The sequence below is a fragment of the Zalophus californianus genome, chromosome 5 (assembly GCF_009762305.2).
Source record: "Zalophus californianus isolate mZalCal1 chromosome 5, mZalCal1.pri.v2, whole genome shotgun sequence".
Classification (NCBI taxonomy): domain Eukaryota; kingdom Metazoa; phylum Chordata; class Mammalia; order Carnivora; family Otariidae; genus Zalophus; species Zalophus californianus.
In genome coordinates, this window is record NC_045599.1 from 33,024,334 (window position 1) to 33,043,539 (window position 19,206).

General features: G+C 47.2%; 1 protein-coding gene and 1 long non-coding RNA gene across 3 annotated transcripts in view; both read left to right on the top strand.

The window, feature by feature from the left end:
• Nucleotides 1–12,045, top strand: part of PURA (purine rich element binding protein A) — a 62,455-nt gene extending 50,410 nt beyond the window's left edge. The window contains exons 3-4 of one of the 2 annotated variants that reach the window (XR_003521936.2): nt 10,303–10,519; nt 11,418–12,045. The gene's annotated coding sequence lies outside the window, so the exon portion shown is untranslated. The remainder of the gene's footprint in view (nt 1–10,302; nt 10,520–11,417) is intronic. The other variant, XR_003521937.2, reaches the window with a different exon arrangement.
• A 2,638-nt stretch (nt 12,046–14,683) lies between these two features.
• Nucleotides 14,684–19,206, top strand: part of LOC113929883 — a 61,561-nt gene continuing 57,038 nt past the window's right edge. The window contains exon 1 of the long non-coding RNA XR_003522354.1: nt 14,684–14,832. This is a non-coding gene — a long non-coding RNA (uncharacterized LOC113929883). The remainder of the gene's footprint in view (nt 14,833–19,206) is intronic.

Below are 19,206 nucleotides of genomic sequence, written 5' to 3' on the forward strand. Positions count from 1 at the left end.
TGTTCATCACCTTCTGAATTTTCCTTTGCTCTTTAGTGACCAGCCCCTCCCCCATCCCCAGCCACTAACAGTCACCAATCCTCCATCGCTGTCCTAATAGTTTTGACTTTCACAAAACGGAATCTTTCAGTATGTAGCCTTTTGAATCTGGCTTCTTTACTCACCATGATGTTTTGAGAGTCATCCAGATTGTTGTACCCATCAGCAGTTTGTGCCTTTTTTCTTTCTTTCCACTTTTTATTACAAAAATTTTCAAATATAAAGTTAAAATAATAATACAGTGAACACCTATAAACCTACTCCCTAGATTCAATAATTGTTTCCATTTTGCTATATTTTAAAATGATGTGTATACATAGGCATATATTAGCTGCACCATTTGAAAGTACATGGTAGACACTGACACTTCCCCTCTAAAACTTTACACGTATTACCTAAGAATGAGGACAACTGAGAAGCATGTCACACTGAGAAAGTTGACATCAGTTCTCAAGTGTCATCTACTACCCATCCATTTGCAAGTGTCCCGTTTCAAAAAAGTCTTTTGTAACTTTTTACCCATTTGCCACAGTTTTGTTTCTAAATTTTTAGTTTGAAATAATTATAGACTGACAGGAAGATGCAAAAAATTAGTCTTGTGTACCATTTAACCAGCTTCCTGCAATGGTGACATCTTATATAGAGCTGTAGGAAAATATCCAAACCAGGGCACTGACCTTGGTACATTACTGTTAATTACACTGCAGACCTTATTCTGTATTCACCATTTTATAACCTGCACTCATTTGTGTTCATGGATGTATGTATAGTTCTATGCACTTAAATCCCATGTATGGATCTGTGTATCTACCACCACATCCAAGGAAGGTAACCGTGACCTCATCATGGAAGGACTTTCTATTGCTGCCTCTTTGTACGGACACCCACGCTCACTTCATGCCTCCCTGTCCCCTGGTGATCACTAACCTGTTCTCCAACTCTATAACAGTCTTATCATTTTGAGAATGTTTTGTATATGAAATCACACAGCATGGAATTTTTTCACTAAGCATAATGCCCTTGAGGTCTGTCTAGGTTGTCGTGTGTATTCTCAATGGTCCATCTCCTTTAGTGGCTGAGGAGTGTCCTTGCACAGATGGACCCCAGGCTAGCCGTCCACCAGCTGAAGGACATGTGAATTATTTCTGGCTTTTGGCGATGATGCATAAAGTTGCAAACGTTGGTGTACAGGTTTGGATGTGAACGTAAGGTTCATTTCACTTGGGTAAATGCGTAGGAGTGGGATCGCTGGTTGCACAGTTAAGTCTAAGTTTATCTTTTCGGGAATCCCCGACCTCTTCTGCTCGCGGGCTGCCCCGCCTTGCATTCCCAGCAGCATGTGTGACCGTGGCCTTTGCTTTGCAACCTGCCCATCCCGGCGATCCTCCTCCTTTTTTTTTTTTTTTTTTTCCTCATTCTAGCCATTCCAATATGTGTGTAACGGTGTCTCACATAACTTTTAAGTCATCAATAAGACTGTTATAACTTCTTAAAGCCCTTCAGTGGCTTCCCATCAATGGCTTCCCATTGAATAAAATTCAAACTCATTTCTTTTTTTTTTTTTTAAAGTAAATGCATTCTTTTTTTTTTTTAAAGATTTTATTTATTTATTTGAGAGAGAGAATGAGATAGAGCATGAGAGGGGAGAGGGTCAGAGGGAGAAGCAGACTCCCTGCTGAGCGGGGAGCCCGATGCGGGACTCGATCCCGGGACTCCAGGATCATGACCTGAGCCGAAGGCAGTCGCTTAACCAACTGAGCCACCCAGGCGCCCTCAAACTCATTTCTGAGGCCTTTCCAGACCTCGTAGAGGCTCTGCCCCTAGCTCTGCTCCAGCCCCAGCGACCTCCTGTTTTCTCTAATGCCCTAAGCTAGTTCCTCCTTCAAGGCTTTTCGCTTGTGGTTCCTTTTGCCTGGAATGTTCTTGCCTCGGGTATCCACATGGCTCATTCTCTCCCTCTCTAACATCAGCTTCTCGGAGAAACTTGCTGATGGTCAAAATAAGCCCCATCCCTGCACTCACCTTCACAATTCTCTCACCCCGTTTTGTTTTTCTTCATGGCACTGACCTCTTCTTGGTGGAATATACAACAGTCCCTGAATCGGTTGCTGTCTGTCTCCATCCTGAGGGCAGGGATTGGCTTTTGGATGACTGTCTCCACTGCTCAACACAATGCCTGGCACAGAGGAGACACTCGATAAATACTTGATGAATGAATGTGTATCAGAAACTCTGACCCTTTGCGCATCCTCCTGAGCCACCTTTTACTCATCTGGCATCCTGGCAACCAGCTTGGAGCAGGTGAAAACCCCTTGGCTTAGCTGCTCCCCATGGCTCTTGCCTTCTGCCCAGGGCTTCTCTCTGACCTCGAGCACCATGGTCTGCTGGTCTGGGGCGGTTAATCCTGCCGGGGCAACCACTGACCAACGGAGCTGGAGTTGGGAGATATTTGCTCCCTTCTCTGACACTGGGTGGAGGCTCTGAGGTGCACTCAGCCGGTCCCTGCAGGATGGAGCCCCAGTTCCCCGCAGCAGTGACCAGCTCCAAAGCACACCATGTCCTGGCTTGGTTTCCTTCCCATCCGCTGTCCCCACTCCCCTGCTCCTGTCCCCTAGAATCAGGTCTAGAAGTGACTTGCAAGTAAGCTCTTTCTCTGCTTTCCCTGCAAGGAGGTAGCAGGGATGGAAAAGAGCTCAGATTAAATTAGAACAAATATATGGAGCCTGTAGTCTAGTGGGAGAGACAAATAATAATTAAAAAAAGAAAACAGAATTTAAATAACTACGGTTGAAGGGACAGATTTTTCAACAAATGATGCTGGAGTAACTGAATATCCAAAAGGAAAACAGTGGATCTCAATCCCTACTTCATAACATACTTGAAATAGATCAAAGAACTAAGTATTTAATAAAGAAAAACTATAAAACTTCTAGAAGAAAGCATAGGAGAAAATCTACATGACCTCGGGATAGGCAGAGTTTTCTTAGATCACAGGTAAAACTAATCATAAAAAGGGGCGGAGACAGCATTAAGAATATGAAAAGGTAAGTCACAGAATAGAAGAAACTTTTGCAATACATATTTTTGACAATAATTTGCATCCACAACATACAGAGAAATATATAGCTCAATAAGAAGAAGGCAAACAACCAAATTAAAATATGGCAAAAGATTTTAGCAAATACCTTAGAAGAAAATATACAAATATTCATAAGCACATGAAAAGTTGTTCAATGGTACTAGCCATTAGGGAAATGTAAATTAAAACCACAAGATGACACCATACACCCATTAGAATGGCTAAAATTGAAAAGACTGGTAATAAGTGTTGACAAGGACACGGACCAACTGGAATTCTCATGCATTGCTGGTAGGAGCGTGAAATGGAAAAGCACTTTGGAAAAAAGGTTGGCAGTATCTTATAAAATTACACATACACTTACCATCTGCCTAGCGATCTCCATTATAGTTATTTACCTGAAGGAAATAAAAATGGATGTTCACACACAAGACTTGTACACGAATTGTCAGAGCAGCTTTATTTATTTTAGCCCCAAACTGGAAATAGCCCAGGTGTCCATCAACAGGCCAATAGATAGATTGTAGAATATTCATACAATCACTTGGAACTCAGTAATAGAGAAACAAATACTGATAAGCACTACAACGCGAATAAACCTCCAAAACATTAGGCTGAGTGAAGGAAGCCAGGTCGAAAAACACATACCATATGATTACATTTAAATAAAATTCTAGAACAAGCAAAAGAAAGCCATGGGAACAGGAAGTAGGGAAGCAGTTGGCTAGGGCTGGCCCTGGACGGGTAGGGGCTGGGGGATGTTGACTGGAAAGAGCGATCAGGAAAATTGAATGGGTTTTGGAAATACTCTATATCTTGAGTAGAGTGGTGGATATATGGGTATTTGTCAAAACTCATCTAACTGTACGCCTTTTCTTTATGCAAATTATACCTCAATAAGGCTGATTTTGAACGAGAAAGAGCTATGGCTTGTGACAAGTGCTCCAAAGGGAAGAGAATATGGTATTATAAGAGAGAAAAATGGAGAGGGAAGACTACTTCTGATTGCTTGGGCAAGGAAGGACTCTTGAGGAGGTGACACTGGAGCAGAGATCTGAATGTCAAGATGGAGCCAGCCATGGAAAGATCTAGGGGAGGGCATTCTAGGAAGACGTCACTGCAGGAACATAGACCCAGAAGTAGGAAGCCGTTTGGTGCTCTCGGCAACAGTCCAAAGGCCGGTGTGACTGGGTGAAGTGGGTGGAGCAGAGAGTGGTAGGAGACAGGGTGGAGAGGTGGGCAGGAGCCAGATCTTGAAGGACCTTATCAGCCCTGATAAAGGTTTGGAATTTGAAATGAATAAAATGCACATCCCTGTGTGGGTCTAGTAGGGCAGAAACACATAAGCATATAAAGGCAAAATAGGGTCATGGGTGATGTATTTGGGGAGTGTAAAAGGAGGGATTACTCAGCACTACTGGGAGGCTTCCTAGAGGTGACATTTCAGTCGAGATTTAAGGAAGAGTAGCAGAGGAGAGAGGATATTCCAGTGGAGGTTACTGTGTCTATAGAAGCCCAGAGACATGCATCCCCATGGAACATTCGAAGACCTAAGCATAATGTCAGTCTAGCTGGAGTTTTCCCTGCAGGGTAGGCAGGGAAGTGGCAGGAGATCTGAGGCTGTAGGGACAGGCTTTTGAATCCTGCAGAGGATGGAAAAAATTAAAGAATTTTAAGTAAGGAAGTATTAGGGCCAAGTTTACATTTCATTTTAAGATTTTATTATTTATTTGTCAGAGAGAGAGGGAGAGCGCAAGCAGGGGGAGACCAAGAGGGAGAAGCAGGCTCCCCCCTGAGCAGGGAGCCCGATGCGGGGCTCGATCCCAGGACCCTGGGATCATGACCTGAGCTGAAGGCAGACGCTTAACCAACTGAGCCCCCCAGGCGCCCCTAAGTTAACACTGCAAATCAAGCCCTCCAGAATGGGCAGGTGGAGAGCAGGACCGCTGGTTCTGGAATGAGAACACGGGGATAGGCCTGAACAGGGGCAGGCAGGGCAGGGAGAAGGGCTGAACTCTGTGAAGAGGTGACTGGGCCTGTCCTGAAGCTGGGGGACCACGTGATTTCTGGCTTGGAGGCCTGGCTCCCCTGGGGGTTGATGAGTTAAATAGGACCAATGAGGAGAAACAGGTTGAGGAAAAGATATGCAGTTTGAGGCACCAGGGGGCCATCGATGCGGACTCTAATGTGCACTTGCTCCCTCACAGGGCTCGTTACTTGAAGATCCTTAGGCCCTGGTCCCAGGGAGTCAGAAGCAATGGGTCTAGAATGGAGCCCGAGAAACTGCATATGGACAAAGGGCTGAGGGCCACTCCCACTCTGACGCTGGTAGACACCATACCTACGGGTGCTACCATTTTGGCTGCTCCAGGGGCCTGGAGCAGGAGGTGGGACAGGTGCATTCTCATCTGGAATGTGGCCAAAGCAGTCCGGCAATTCAGGCAAAGGTGGCGTCTAAAATAGGGCTCAGGATGGAGTGAGAGCAAAGGTAGCTTGTGTCTCCACTGTGGCTGCTACAGAATTCCAAGAGAGTGGCCCTGGTCATCATGTGTAACTCCTGATTACGTGTCCAGGGAGCCACAGAAACTAGGGGTGGGGCCAAGGCTGAAGCTCAGGTCTGCATACGCACCTTCTCCTAGGTTGTAGATGGGGGTGGGTATGGGGGGCATTCACGGAGGCCATGGTGAACTCTGTGTGAGTTCCCCGAAGAAAGAGCAGCTTCTACTCTGTGCACCAACCAACCTTCACTGCAGCTCTGCAAGCTTGGTCCTATTATTATTTCCATTTTACAGATGAGGGAACTGAGGCCTCAAGAGGTTTAGTAAATTGTTCTGGGTCCCAAAGCCAGGATGCAGGGGAACCCGGCCTGGAACACGGGCCTCTGGACCTTTCAAATCATAGCACCGCCCTGCCTCCACAAGTGGGAGAGGTCACTTTATCTCTTAATCTTAAATGATCTTCCAAGCAAGGGAGCAGGGCACAGTACAAGTTCTCTTTGTCTCGTCCTGTTCAGAAAGTATGTATGTCCTGGGGGCCTGGGTGGCTCAGTCGGTTAAGTGCCTGCCTTTGGCTCCTGCTTATGGTCATGGTCCCAGGGTCCTGGGATCGAGCCCAAGCCCCGCATCGGGCTCCCTGCTTGGCGGGGAGTCTGCTTCTCCCTCTACCCCTCCCCCCTGCTCATGCTCTTGCTCACTCTCTTACTTGCTCTCTCGCTCATAATAAAATCTTTAAAAAAAAGAAAGAAAGAAAGAATCTAGGTCCTTGCTTCGTGTGTTTTCCAAAGAGGCTCCCAGGGCCTCATGGTGCAAACGGAGTTGTGAGGTCCCAGCCAGGAGCCCTTGCCTGATCTGCGCATCTCACAGCGCTGCCACCCACCTGCCTCCCGCAACAGAAGGAGGTGGTTGAGGCGGCGGCAGCGGCAAATCTGTCCCCAATGCCACGCAGTCCCGTTTGGCTGTGATGAAACACTCACGGCATATGGCTGCAAAGCTACTATCCTGAGCGGACAGGAATGGGATTTTTCATGTGCCAGATTTCACTCCCTCTCTGAAACAATTCTTGTAGTAAACAGAGGTTTTCTGATCTTAAGATCTGGAGGATGGGAATTCCTTTACACCTTTTAAGTAAAACTATTCTCTTGCAGTGTTTCATTCTATTGATGGTGCAAATGTTTTTTAAAACATTTAAAAAACATTAAAGCTCTTTTGGGTTCCCTCCCTTCCCCCAAAAGCCAGGACAGGAGGAGGTCGGGCCACTACCAACTCTGTTCCGGCCCCAGAACCCCCCCCCCCCCAGGGAGGAGACCTCCATATGTCCGGTGGCTGTCATCCCTTGGCAAATGGGGTGGGGAAGAGGAAAGTCTTGCTGAGTGTGGGAGGCCACGGGGTGGAAGAGGCGAGGAAGGGCCAGGAAGCGAGTAGAATGTGACTTTTAGGAGGAGAATTATTTTGAACCACGTCTTGTGCGCTGACAGCATAATGATCATTATTAGGACCTCAGATGTAACACGAAGCCTGCCCTCAAGTTAAATTTTCCCTTTCAGATAAGCGTGGCTTGTCAACCCACCATAGGATGGTTCTCCGCCAACTTCTTCCACACTGGCCGGGGTTGGGGGTGGGTGGGTTGTGTGGAATGTTCCAGCTGCTTTCTCACTCTCACCTTTCATTAAGGACTTCGCTTTTTTTAGTAAACAGCCACCATTTTTCTACTTTAGCGTTATGAAATACTTGTGTGCAAGGACCACAGCTGTTTTTGCAGCTTCCTACCCACACTGAGTTTCGGAGCTGCTATCTGGAGTCTTACCTCCCCACGGACGCTCCTGGTCACACTGTGACCTCCAATAGAGGGGCAGACTCAGGGCCTGAATTATGCCAGATTATTTTTTGGCTTTCACAGTGTTTTAAAAATCAGTTTTCACGTCAAAATCCTGTTTGCGGGCTCCTCTTGAAAACTCAGAAAACCTAGCTGCAGTGGGCCACATTTCCCTGTGACACGTGGCTGAATAATAGTGGCTCCCTTTGCACAGAGTTTGGTCTCTGGTTTGCCAGAGTCCCCACCACTCCCCATCACCCCCCATCCACACCCTAAGAGAGAATAGTAAAAAGGCAGATAGGAGATAGGAATTTCAGTCTTGACTCTACCACTTACTTTCTGTGGCTCCTGGAGCAGGTGTCTGCATCTCTCTGAAGCCTGCTTTTAATCCCTATGAAGAGGAGAATAAGGCACTCACTGGGACTTTGCCAGGTTTGTTTATTGGTGTATATACTTCCTGTCAGTAACAGAGGCAGCTGGAAGATGTACACAAATGGACACACTATTGCAAATGTAAGCTTCATCTAAGGAAGGATTTTCTAAATCTGTTTTGTTTATTCCTACTTCCCCAAAGTTTAGGAGAGTCCCTGGCACATGGCAGGCGTGTAGTAAATGTATTGCATGAATATGTGGATTTAATGTTGCCCTGAGTTCTTATGCTTCATATGTCATATGCTGAATTATTATTATCGGTCCATTTTACAAATATAAATGCAAGTGGACATAACGGTTGAGTATTTCAGGGCTATTCTTCAGAGCTGTTGATGGGAATTTCATGGCCGTACTCCACTGAGTCATTGCCTAAGAGAAAAATGTGTTTTCCTCCAGGACTGGGATCCTTAGATCATTATCTGAATACCAGGCCACTTGAGGAATCAGAGCTTCAAAAAGTCACAATTAAAAACGCAGGCATTTATGTGATGCTTCTTGAGAACTCAAGGTGTGCTGTACAAACATTTAAAGCATTAAGTGCTCCCTGAAGCACTTTCCTCAGAAGTAACGCTTCCAGAGAGGAAGGTGCATTTAGGTAAAACCAATGGCAGGTTTTATGCCAGATCTCAACAAGGCTCAACCTCTGAATGCTGAAATTTGCTCCCCATTGGATGCAGCTTTCCTGGAAATACAGGAGAAGATAGATTGACTCCCAACTTGATTCAATGTTAGCCTATTGGACTGTTGTATTACTTGTGCCATAGGCTTGTGGTTTGGGTATCGGTGGCCTATAGGGGTCAGCTGTGTTTTTTGTTTGCTTGGCATCGTTTCCTACTTATGGTAACTAAACTTCAGTTTTCCTAGGGAAGCCATTCCTTGCACACTTTCAACTGTAGGGTTTGGTGGTGCCTCACCTCACCCCCAGCTCCAGAGGAAAGCATGGAAGTAGCTAAGGTATCACATCTCATGGCTCCAGCCACACATCCAGAAAAAAGCAAGTTACCCAAAGCCAAGGCAAACACTAAGACCTGGAGCTTTTCTTAAGACTGTTGGGAAAGAGAATGCCTTTTGTTTGCTGGGACTTTCTGCTGTGAGAATGTAATTCTGACACTTCCAGAGGCACTACTTGAGATGCAGAGAAAAGAGAGCTGAGCCAGAGAAAGCAAAAGAGGAGAGTCCTGGTGACAGTGTTTGAGTGACTGGATCCAGCCACGCCTGAAACTCACCTTTGAATTTTTGGTTTCATGAGCCAATAAATAAAATCTCTCCCCTTCTTTCTTAAGCCAATTTGAATAGCGTTTTAGTCAATTGCGACGGAGACGTTCGTAACTAGCAAATTAGAATTTGAAAATGTAGATCAGAAAAAGAGGCACAAAACTGTGAGATCCATTGCTCAGATAAAAACCAAAACCTTGAACCATGGCCAGAAGCAAACTGATGAGTTTGCCTCTTTTCCTTGACCTGGACCTCAAATTCCATTAGACTCTGGCAGAGCAGTGAGCTAAGAAAGAGAATAAGAAGAACAATTGTTTGTTTCATTTCTTTAACACCCTGACACAAAACAAGAATCCAGTCATTCTCTAATGGAGTTGGTGCTTGCGTTGGCCACATTCATTGGCTTTGTTTCACATGTGTTCATTTGCCTGCTTCCATAAATAGAAGATACTGAAATAAGCCAGAGGCCAGGTCTTAGTGGACCTCTCCAGTGCTTTAAAACTCTCTGGACTTGGGGCACCTGGGTGGCTCAGTCGGTTAAGCATCTGCTTTCGGCTCAGGTCATGATCCCAGCGAGCCCCGCATCGTCCTCCTTGCTCAGTGGGGAGCCTGCTTCTTCCGCTCCCTCTACCTGCCGCTCCCCCTGCTTGTGCTCTCTCTTTCTGTGTCAAATAAATAAAATCTTAAAAAAAAAAAAAACAAAACAAAACTCTTTGGACTTGACCTAGAGGAGTTCCACTAGTGTTTGCCATTGAGCCAGGGAGTTCCAGAAAGATGTCCAACTTACGCAGCATCTAGAGGAGTCCGTTTCATAGAGTTACTGAGTGCTTCTGTGCCAGACTCCAACTTCCACACAGCTATGAGCAAGTGATGGCAGGCTTTCTCTTTTTGAGGGAGGCTTGTTTCCAGTCCCTGACTCTTTGGGGCTGCACCTTTGCTGTGACCCCCCCTCTTTTCCTTTTGACCAGCCTAAACTCTGCTGCCCAGTGATTCTTTCCAAATACTGCCCCCTCCCACCGTTCTCATTTCCCATTCCCAGGAGCTTCACGGGTTCCCTGTAGGTTTCATATTGAACCTATACTCTTCTTAGCCTTTAATAAAACAAATGCCGAGACTAAAAGCTCACAGTTTGGAGCTTTACGGGGTGCTGGCATGCATTATCTCAGTTAATCCTCAAAACGATGCTATAAAGTAGATATTAATGCTGTCCCTATTTTTTTTTCCAGATGAGGAAACGAAGGCACAAAGACATCAAGTAACTTGCTCAAGTCACATGGCCAATAAGTGATGGAGTCCAAACGCAACCCTGTCACTCCAGCTCCAGACTCCATCTTCCTACCAGAAGGTTCTGCTATTTCCAGAGCTCTTCTACAACCTGCACTGTCTCTTATCTTGTTCCTCACAACTCTACAATTTCCGCAGTCCACCTAGACTGGTCTTAAGGTTATGCCTACTGTTCTCCGATTTTGTTGTCTTTGCTTATTTGTTTAGTCATTCATTCATTCACTCACTCAGAACATATATACCGAGAATGCTCTCTTTTCTCCCACTTCTCCAAATCCTGCCTTTCCAGGCTCTGCTCCACACCCTTCCTTTCATGCATCCCACCTTAGCCAGTGTGGCATGGCCTCCCTTTCAGGAGTTCTGGGGACACAGAAGGGTATGACAACATCGTTGAGCATTCAATTTCACAGGGGCCTTACCAGGTCTCATGCTCTCTGGCTTTTCCACCAGGAGGCAGATGCCTGGAAGAGGAGTTAAGGGAGCACCTCTCCTTTTGTAGCCATCACAGTTTTGAGTGCACATTAGCCATCCAAGAAACATTCTTTCATCGAATTGTTGAGTGAACAAATGGGATCCAGTGAAAATACAATGGTTCTTAAAATGGCCTTGTGAAGGGGCGCCTGGCTGGCTCAGTGGATAGAGCATGTGACGCTTGATCTCAGGTTTGTGAATTTAAGCCCCGTGTTGGGCGTAGAGCTTACTTCAAAAAAAAAAAAAAAAAAAGTGAGATTAAAATGGTCTTGTGAAAAATCATGAATCTGGATTCTTCCTTTCAACAAGACTTCATGTAAAGTTTATGAGGTAGGTGTTATTATCCCTATTTTATAGATAAGATTGAAGCTCAGAGAAAGTGGGTAAGTTGGCCACATTCATAAAATGGATACATCTCAGAGCACAGAATACCCAGCCACTGCATCATGCTGTCTCTGCAGTCCTTAGATGCTTCTCATGAATTCACATATGTGGAAAATCCATTGCAGCTTCTCTGGCTAATGAACTTCTACAGAAAATATGCTTTGTCAGGGCCTTCTACACAGACATTTTTCTCTATTTCCAGGAATGGAAGGAAACTCACCGCCGTTGTGAAGAAACTTGGTGAAACTCCAGCAACTTCTACCACCTGCCCGCTGCTGAGTCATGGGCTAGAAAAGAACCACGTGGGATGTGCAACCTGGCCATGTCTCTCGGGTTCTTGGCTGCTGCCGGCAACATTCTCTGGGTTTGTACTCACATGAGAGCACTCCTTCACTATGGACTTGGAGGTGGATGTGGGAGTGGGAAATGTTCTTTTTCTCTTGCTAGTTATGCCCTCTCAATCCCAACCGGCTCAGTAAAAGGGGAGTGGGCAGGGACCATACCGAAAATATAACTCATCATCTCTTCTTCCCCAGCGCAGCCTCCATTTGTCCCAACTATCATGAGAAGCTTTCCTCCCTTTCAAGGCAGTTATCCCTGCCTTATACCCCCTTCCTCACCTTGTCCAGCCCTCATTAGAACCTTAGAGGCGTATGCTTGCCCTAAGGGCCTGGAAAATTTTCCTGCCAAAAAGTCTTAATGTCAGGGTATGGTCTCTGGTCTTCCTTCTTTTTTTTTTTTTTTTTTTTTAAGATTTATTTATTTATTTGAGATAGAGAGAGAATGAGAGAGCATGAGAGGGGGGAGGGTCCGAGGGAGAAGCAGACTCCCTGCTGAGCTGGGAGCCGGATGTGGGACTCAGTCCCGGGACTCCAGGATCATGACCTGAGCCGAAGGCAGTCGCTTAACCAACTGAGCCACCCAGGCGCCCCTCTGGTCTTCCTTCTGCATCAGTGTTCTGTAAAGGGTGGATCTTGCCCCTGATGGTCCAAATATGGTTTTGGGCTGTGCGTGAGTGACCTTCATTGCTCAGAGGCTAAGAGGCAATGCTGTAGTGCCCTGCCAACCTTAGAAGGACACCATAACCCCTCAGCACCCCTTCCTGGGTCTCTCTTTATCTTGCCCTCCCTTTCAGGAACGTGTCCCCAGATCACTGCTGCTTCTCCTTTCTCTCCAATCCCTTCTCTGTCTCAGCTCCCAGCATGTTTCCCCTCCACCATATCCCTCAAACCTCATTCCGGCTCAATTCCTCCCCCACCCTCCCTGACCTCCACATGGAGTTCCCCTCTTCAGATCTGCCATACAACCTTGATCTCCCTGCCCCTGCCCTGCTCCCAGCATCTTCCTGCCCACTAATCTCTGCCCCTTGGGACCTTGGGTTCTCATGTTTTCAGTCTCTTCTATTAGTACAGCTAATACTTCCTGTCTGAAGCCATGATTCTTCTCTATCTTTCACAACTTTTTTTTTCTTTAAAGATTTTATTTATTTGAGAGAGAAAGTGTGTGCGTGAGAGCAAAAGCACGGGGAGCAGCAGGGGGAGAGGGAGAAGCAGACTCGGGGCTCGATCCCAGGACCTTGGGATCATGACCGGAGTGGAAGGCAGCTGCTCAACCAGCTGAGCCACCCAGGTACCCCTCACAACTGTCTTTTTTCCTATCTGTATGTGTTTCTTTTAAAAATAAATGTTTAAAAGTAAAAAAGTATAACTTAAATAGTAAATAATAAACAGTACAGGTGGTACTTTGAAATGAGACACACTACCCATCATCCCCTGATCTTCAAAGATCATGTCTCAGTCAGCTGGGCATTGCCAATCAGCTGGGCAACGCCAAAAGGTGCTCACTGGAAACTGATTTTAAAATAATTTTTTTATCTCTTAAATAAAAAAATTCAATCGAGGACATTTAAAGGTCTAATTGGCTTTAATAAATGATCCCTAAATCAGGCAGCATCCCATCTACCTCGTAGAGGGGAGTTGTACAAAATGGAAGGGTTTTTTGTTGTTGTTTTTTTTAATAGGAGGGAGGTTGGAGCAAGGAAGTTATTAGCAAAAGAAAAGGAAGGATTTTGCGCTTAGGAGTAGAGTGGAGGGTTTCCTATAATGCAGATTACCCCACCTTACTTTGAAGGTTTAGAGAGCACCAAGTGACAGTTTGCCTCATTGGTGCTTATCAGGAAATTCCTGACTACATTTCTGGCAAAGGTTGGAACTGCAATTAGGTTGTGTTATTAAGCCTTGGTTTGGTGACTTGGCCAGAGTGACACCTGGCCAAAGTGACATCGTTTGGGGCCTATGGTTTTTCTTTTTGACAGGTCTAAAATCCCATAGTTTGAGAGGGAAGGACAATATATATGAAGCCTCCATAGCCGTGCAGGGAATAAGAGAGTAAAAATTTTTTTTTAAAGGAAGGAAGGAGAAGCTTTATTTGTTTAAGATTTTATTTATTTATTTGACAGAGAAGGAGAGAGAGAGAGAGAGAGCGCACACGAGCAGGGGGAGGGGCAGAGGGAGAGGGAGAAGCAGACTCCCCCGCTGAGCAGGGAGCCCGATGCAGGGCTCGATCCGAGGACCCCGGGATCATGACCTGAGTGGAAGGCAGACGCTCAACCGACTGAGCCACCCAGGCTCCCAAGAGAGTAAAACTTAAATGAAATTCAATCAGCAAGAAGCCAAGGGAGGAGATAAAAAGTGGTTCTCAAACTGGGCCCTCCATGGGATGTTAAATTCTCACTCTGAAGCCGATGGTCTACACCAGTCACAGAGGTGTAGGCATATAGCTACAGCATGCCAGGGGAGGACCTTAGAGAAAAATCAGTTTCTTAAAATGAGCAACAAAAAATCTTTGCAAGTAGGACTCGCAGGTTTTTCGTCGACTTTGCTCTGGGAGTGTTTCGATCATTTCTCTCTGTTGGAACAAAAGAAGACCTTTAGGACAGGAAGTCCGGGCCTGGGCCCGAATGAATGAGGTCTCACTACACTCTCTAGCAGAGGCTGCACTACTTGCCGTGACGTTTATGAGGCAAAGTTGCCAGGGAGCAATCCAGTTAGCCAAGGCCCCAGTCCTCTCAGGTACAGCTCGGGAACTAAACCCCCGAACCGTGTGGGTCTAGACCAAGAAGACACCAGGAGGAGCGGCCTACAGCGAACCCTGACTGAGCGGGATACAGCGGGGACACAGGGCCTGCCTTCCAGGCACCCGAACTAGCGGCGAAGGGGTACCATCTGGGAATCTTGGCGAACTGATCCAACCTGAAACGAGTGCCTGTTGGGAGTCTCAGGTCCACCCCAGCCCAGAGGCGGGAGCACGGAAGCTAGAAGCCCACCTCCGGTTCCCGACGAGCCGACTGAGCAAGAGCGCTCCCGGAGGCGCCCAGAGGCCTGCCGGCTCGGGGTGGGGCTCGTGCTGTGACGCCGCCCCCCGCCTCGCCCCGCCCCGCGCGCGTTGCCAGGGTGATCAGGTGACTCGGCGCTCGCGGCGCTCCGGGCAGCCGTGACGTCAGGCGCGCCGCAGCTTTTCTCTCTCCCAGTGGCAGGTGCGGTGCATCTGGTGCGGTCTCATCTAGTCGGATCAGGTCTCTACCAAACCAGTGCCCTACGGGTTCGAGAAGAGGAGAGGTGAGTCGGGGCGGACGCAGGCCCAGCCCAGCTGGAACCGGGGAGCGGGCAAGGCGCGGGCAGGGCCCTTCGGAGGTTTGGCGCGCCCGCGAGCTCCCCAAGGAGCACCCCTAGAGCGGCAGGCACCGGGACGGGATGGACCGATTTAGGAGGGGGTGTGCGCAGCCCCCGGGGAGGGGCCGGGAGTCGGCCCAAAGCCCGCCCGGGAGCCCTGCGGCTGTTCATCCGGTTCTGGGTCGCCGCGCCGCTCCCGGAGGCTGGGAGGGTGGAGATCCTGCGCCGCCCGGCCGGCCTCTGGGCCGTGGTCTAAAGGGGCTCCGCATTTCAGCGGGGCTCGCCACGCCCGGATTCGGCGTGCGGCGAGCGGGGCTCGCCACACCCGGTCCCGGGGGACTTGTGCGGGAGGCTTCTGCGGCTCTTCGCCTTGCGCTGCGATTTCTGAGGCGCTGCCGGGGGCCGGGAGGCCCCTCGGGAGCCCCACGGGTGGGAGCAGAGGCCGGGGTGTTCAGAGACGGTCTTGGGGGGTGATTGGGATCTCAGTGGACCTGTTGGTGTAGGTGAAATCTGAGGGGTGGGGACTAATCTCCCGGCAGCGGTTGGGGGTTGGAAGAATAGAGGGAGGGAAAGAGGACCTCCGCGGAAGGAGACCGTGAGCCTTGTGCTGGAGGTAAAGGAAAGACTGTTGGGTGACTGGACCGAGGGCTAGGGCTGTTTTGGGAAAAAAGGTTTGGAGAATTAGGTTAGGGCTGGTTAGGAAAAACTCTTTTGAGTGCCCAGCTGGGGCTTGTGGGCTGGATTGGGGTAGGGGGCACACCGGGATGGGGAGACACTGAGGAAGCTGTTGGGACAGCCTGGGAAAGAGGTGACAACGCCTAGGACTTTGGTCTGATGGGATTCTGCGACCCCTGCTTATGAAAAATATAACGAGGACGCAGGCAGCCAGGTGCCTACACTCCAGCCATTGTTAGATTAAAAAATCCTTGTCAGAAAAAGGAAGCACCGAGCTGCAGCTCATTTTCTTATTGCCTTTTTTTAAGACTTTTTTTTTTTTTTAGTAATTTCTATACCAGAGGTGGGGCTCGAACTTAAAACTCCCTTATCAAGAGTTGCACCTCTACTGCCTGAGCTAGCTTTGTCCTCCTCTTGGTTGTCACTTTTGACTGGATTTAATGTCTACCTGTGAGCTTTCCTCCCTCATTAAGCACGGAGGTTGTACTGTCCACAGAACTTGGCCTTCAGAAGTTTCAGAGTGTCTTAAAAACACTCATTATCCCCAAAGTGAAAGCCAAACGCCAAGTGATTGGTAGAAGAGTTAATGGGGGCAAGTTTTTAAAGGATAATCAATGCCCAAAACATGAATATGGAACATTGGGGAAACTGAGAGGAGTCTCATGTGTTTTGTTAATTGCAGAACTAAGAGGGCCCTGCCCCTTGTGGGCTTCTTAGCTTAAGGCTGTTTAAGTGTTAATTGGCCATTTGTCTTACCTTCCTGAGAAACAAATGGTTTTTGTAAATTAATTTATTTATTTGACAGAAAAAGGGATAGCAAGAGAGAGGGAGAGTGCGCACAAGCAGGGGGAGCGCCAGGCAGAGGGAGAGGGAGAAGCAGGCTCCCCACTGAACAAGGAGCCTGATGTAGGGCTTAATCCCTGGACCCTGGCATGACCTGAGTGGAAGGCCAGATGCCTAACCGACGGAGCCACCCAGGCACCCCCAAGTTTTTTTTTTAGAGAGTGTGCCTGAGCGCCCACGAGTAGGGGGAGGGGCAGAGGGCAAGAGAGAGCGAGTCTTTTTTTTTTTTTTTAAGATTTTATTTATTTATTTGACAGAGAGAGTGAAAGCAGGAACACAAGCAAGGGGAGTGGGAGAGGGAGAAGCAGGCTTGCCGCCGAACAGGGAGCCCGATGTGGGACTCGATCCCAGGACCCTGGGATCATAACCTGAGCGGAAGGCAGACGCTTAACGACTGAGCCACCCAGGCGCCCTTTGTTTTTTGTTTTTAAGAGAGAGAATGCGAGTGGGGTAAGGAGGGGCAGAGAGAGAGGGAGAGAGAGAATCTCAAGCAAGCTCCAGGTGGAGCTCCATGCAGGGCTTGTTCCTGTGACCCTGAAATCATGACCTAAAGAAATCAAGAGTCAGATGCTTAACCGACTGAGCCACCTAGGCCTCCTGAGAAACAGGAAATTTTGGTTATTTAAGAGTAATGATTTGCTGATTTATGGTTTTTTTCCCAGGTCTGGAATTTGCTGATTCTGTGACCTTAAAAGAAAAAAAAGGGGGGGGGCACTGCTGTCCATTTTATACTGAACCTTAGCAATTTATGTTTTCTGGGAGGATGTGAAATGACTGAACCTTCCTACCAGTTTGTTTTATGTTTGCTGCAGAAAGTAGAATTGGACCTCTAGGGATCCTGTACAGTAAACGGTAGTTTAGGGAACTGCCGAGAACTTGGGAAGGTGGCCTCAGCTGGTTTGTGCGGCGCAGACCAGCAAAGCACTCAAGAGAGGGCAAATCCAGGGGGGTGGCACTTGGGGAAAATGAACCTCCCTTTAGATCAGTGAGGCCATTCTCTGTAAAATAAGTATTACAGTAGGTCACCTGAGCAATGGGCATTTACCACACATTATTACTTCCTGAAGAGTTGTTCCTTAAAGTAAGTGGTAGGGCTTGTTATGATAGTAATTTTTAAGGGTCTTTGCAGGAGTCCTATAATATTTAGAATCTCTGGAGGTTAGATTTCTTGGCCACATTTAAGAAGAATTGTTAATCATTTTCTAAATCTCTTCGGAAGTATTTGAACCAGCCAACTAATCATGGTTCCTTTGGAAAGAAACGGCCCACCCCCCATCCCCACCCCGCCAAACACTGTAACTATGTGCTGTCAGCGCCATTAAGTAGGGCAAGAGTTTTGGGAAATTTTCCACTTTCGTTCACCCATGCCACCCCCACAAGTTTTCCCATTGGTAGAGAATATGACTTCATTGTCAGGAAAAATATTTTCGTGTGTTTCCCTAAACAAGTACGATACACGCCAGGGCTGGCTGTTCTGTGTTGAGGAACAGGAATGCTCTCCGTTAAGGGGCTAGGAGCCAGGGTGAAAGGCAAAGCTGGGGTACAGGCCAGAGACTGAGCCAGGGAGAATTCTCAGCCTTGGCCTTTGTCACTCAAGGCCCTGGACAGGGCTCTCTTTTCTTGGGAGAGAAACATTGCTCGACCTTGAAACGGGGTCAGGACTCCCTTCCCAGAAGTACCAAGGAGAATTAATGAGAGGCTTATATGAAATTTGAGTTCCTCCAAAGCTGAATCTTTTAATTCTTGGATGAATGGTGTATTTTGAGATGTAGTAAAATAAAAAAAGAGGTGGATATTCTAAATTTTTGTGAAAGCAGACTCTAAGGTGTTTTGTTGTGTTTTTTTTTTCTGGGGTGTTTGGGCTTGGTTATCGATAAGCCTATAATCAAGATCTGGAGGCCTGAGGGTAAATGCATGTTTGTGTTTCATAAGGAAATCATTTCAGATGGTTCCTGACTCTTTCCTCGTTCTCTTAGAGTGCCTAGAGTAAGCCAGTAACTTAGCCAGGTGTGGAGCTTTCTACCCAGTATCCTTTCAACACTAAAGGAGTTATTATGCTCATCAGAGGTAAAAGTGGGTAATAATGCTTCCTAAATTAAATGAGGAATAAATAGTCATCTTTTAAAATTCCTGTATCCTATGTCAGTCCACCAGTCCTGCTACTCAGATACTCAGGTGTTTACTGATGTGCCCAGGAACTCTACAGGACTACAGTATCCATCTCTTAGGCTTCTGTCATTTGTTGGCTAGGCGTGGTTTTCACATGAGGGAATTCTGATGGGACAGGCTTCTTGTTTTTCTCAGGCAGCGCTGAGTTACAGGCCTCCAAGCTCCCAGTGGTTGGCCAAGGCTCCTAATTGGCTTGGCTATAAAGTGGGAGTCAGCAATTAAACAGCAGTATAGAAGCCAGGGGATTGGGCATGAGTTGACCCTCCAGCCAAAAAGGTTCATACCACTTTGTGCACTATTTACAAAGGACTCTGCAAAAGGAAGTGAACTTGGAATGATTTCTTACGTAGTTTTTAGGAGACATAGGTGGAATATTAGTATTGATTTAGGCCTCAGAACCAGACTTAGGAAACTGGATGGGCCCTCACTTCTAAAGCAGAGGAGACGAATGGTTTGAATCCAGTCTCTATGGACAGTAAGCCTGTGGTATGACTTTGCCAAAAACAAGGGATGATTTATATTTTTGTGAAGCCTTTCAATTAAATGGGTTAAGGCAGTGTTGGTAGTCATGGTGGGAGGAGAGTTTGATCTACCTGAATTTACTCATTGGAGAATAAAGCTATATTCATATTG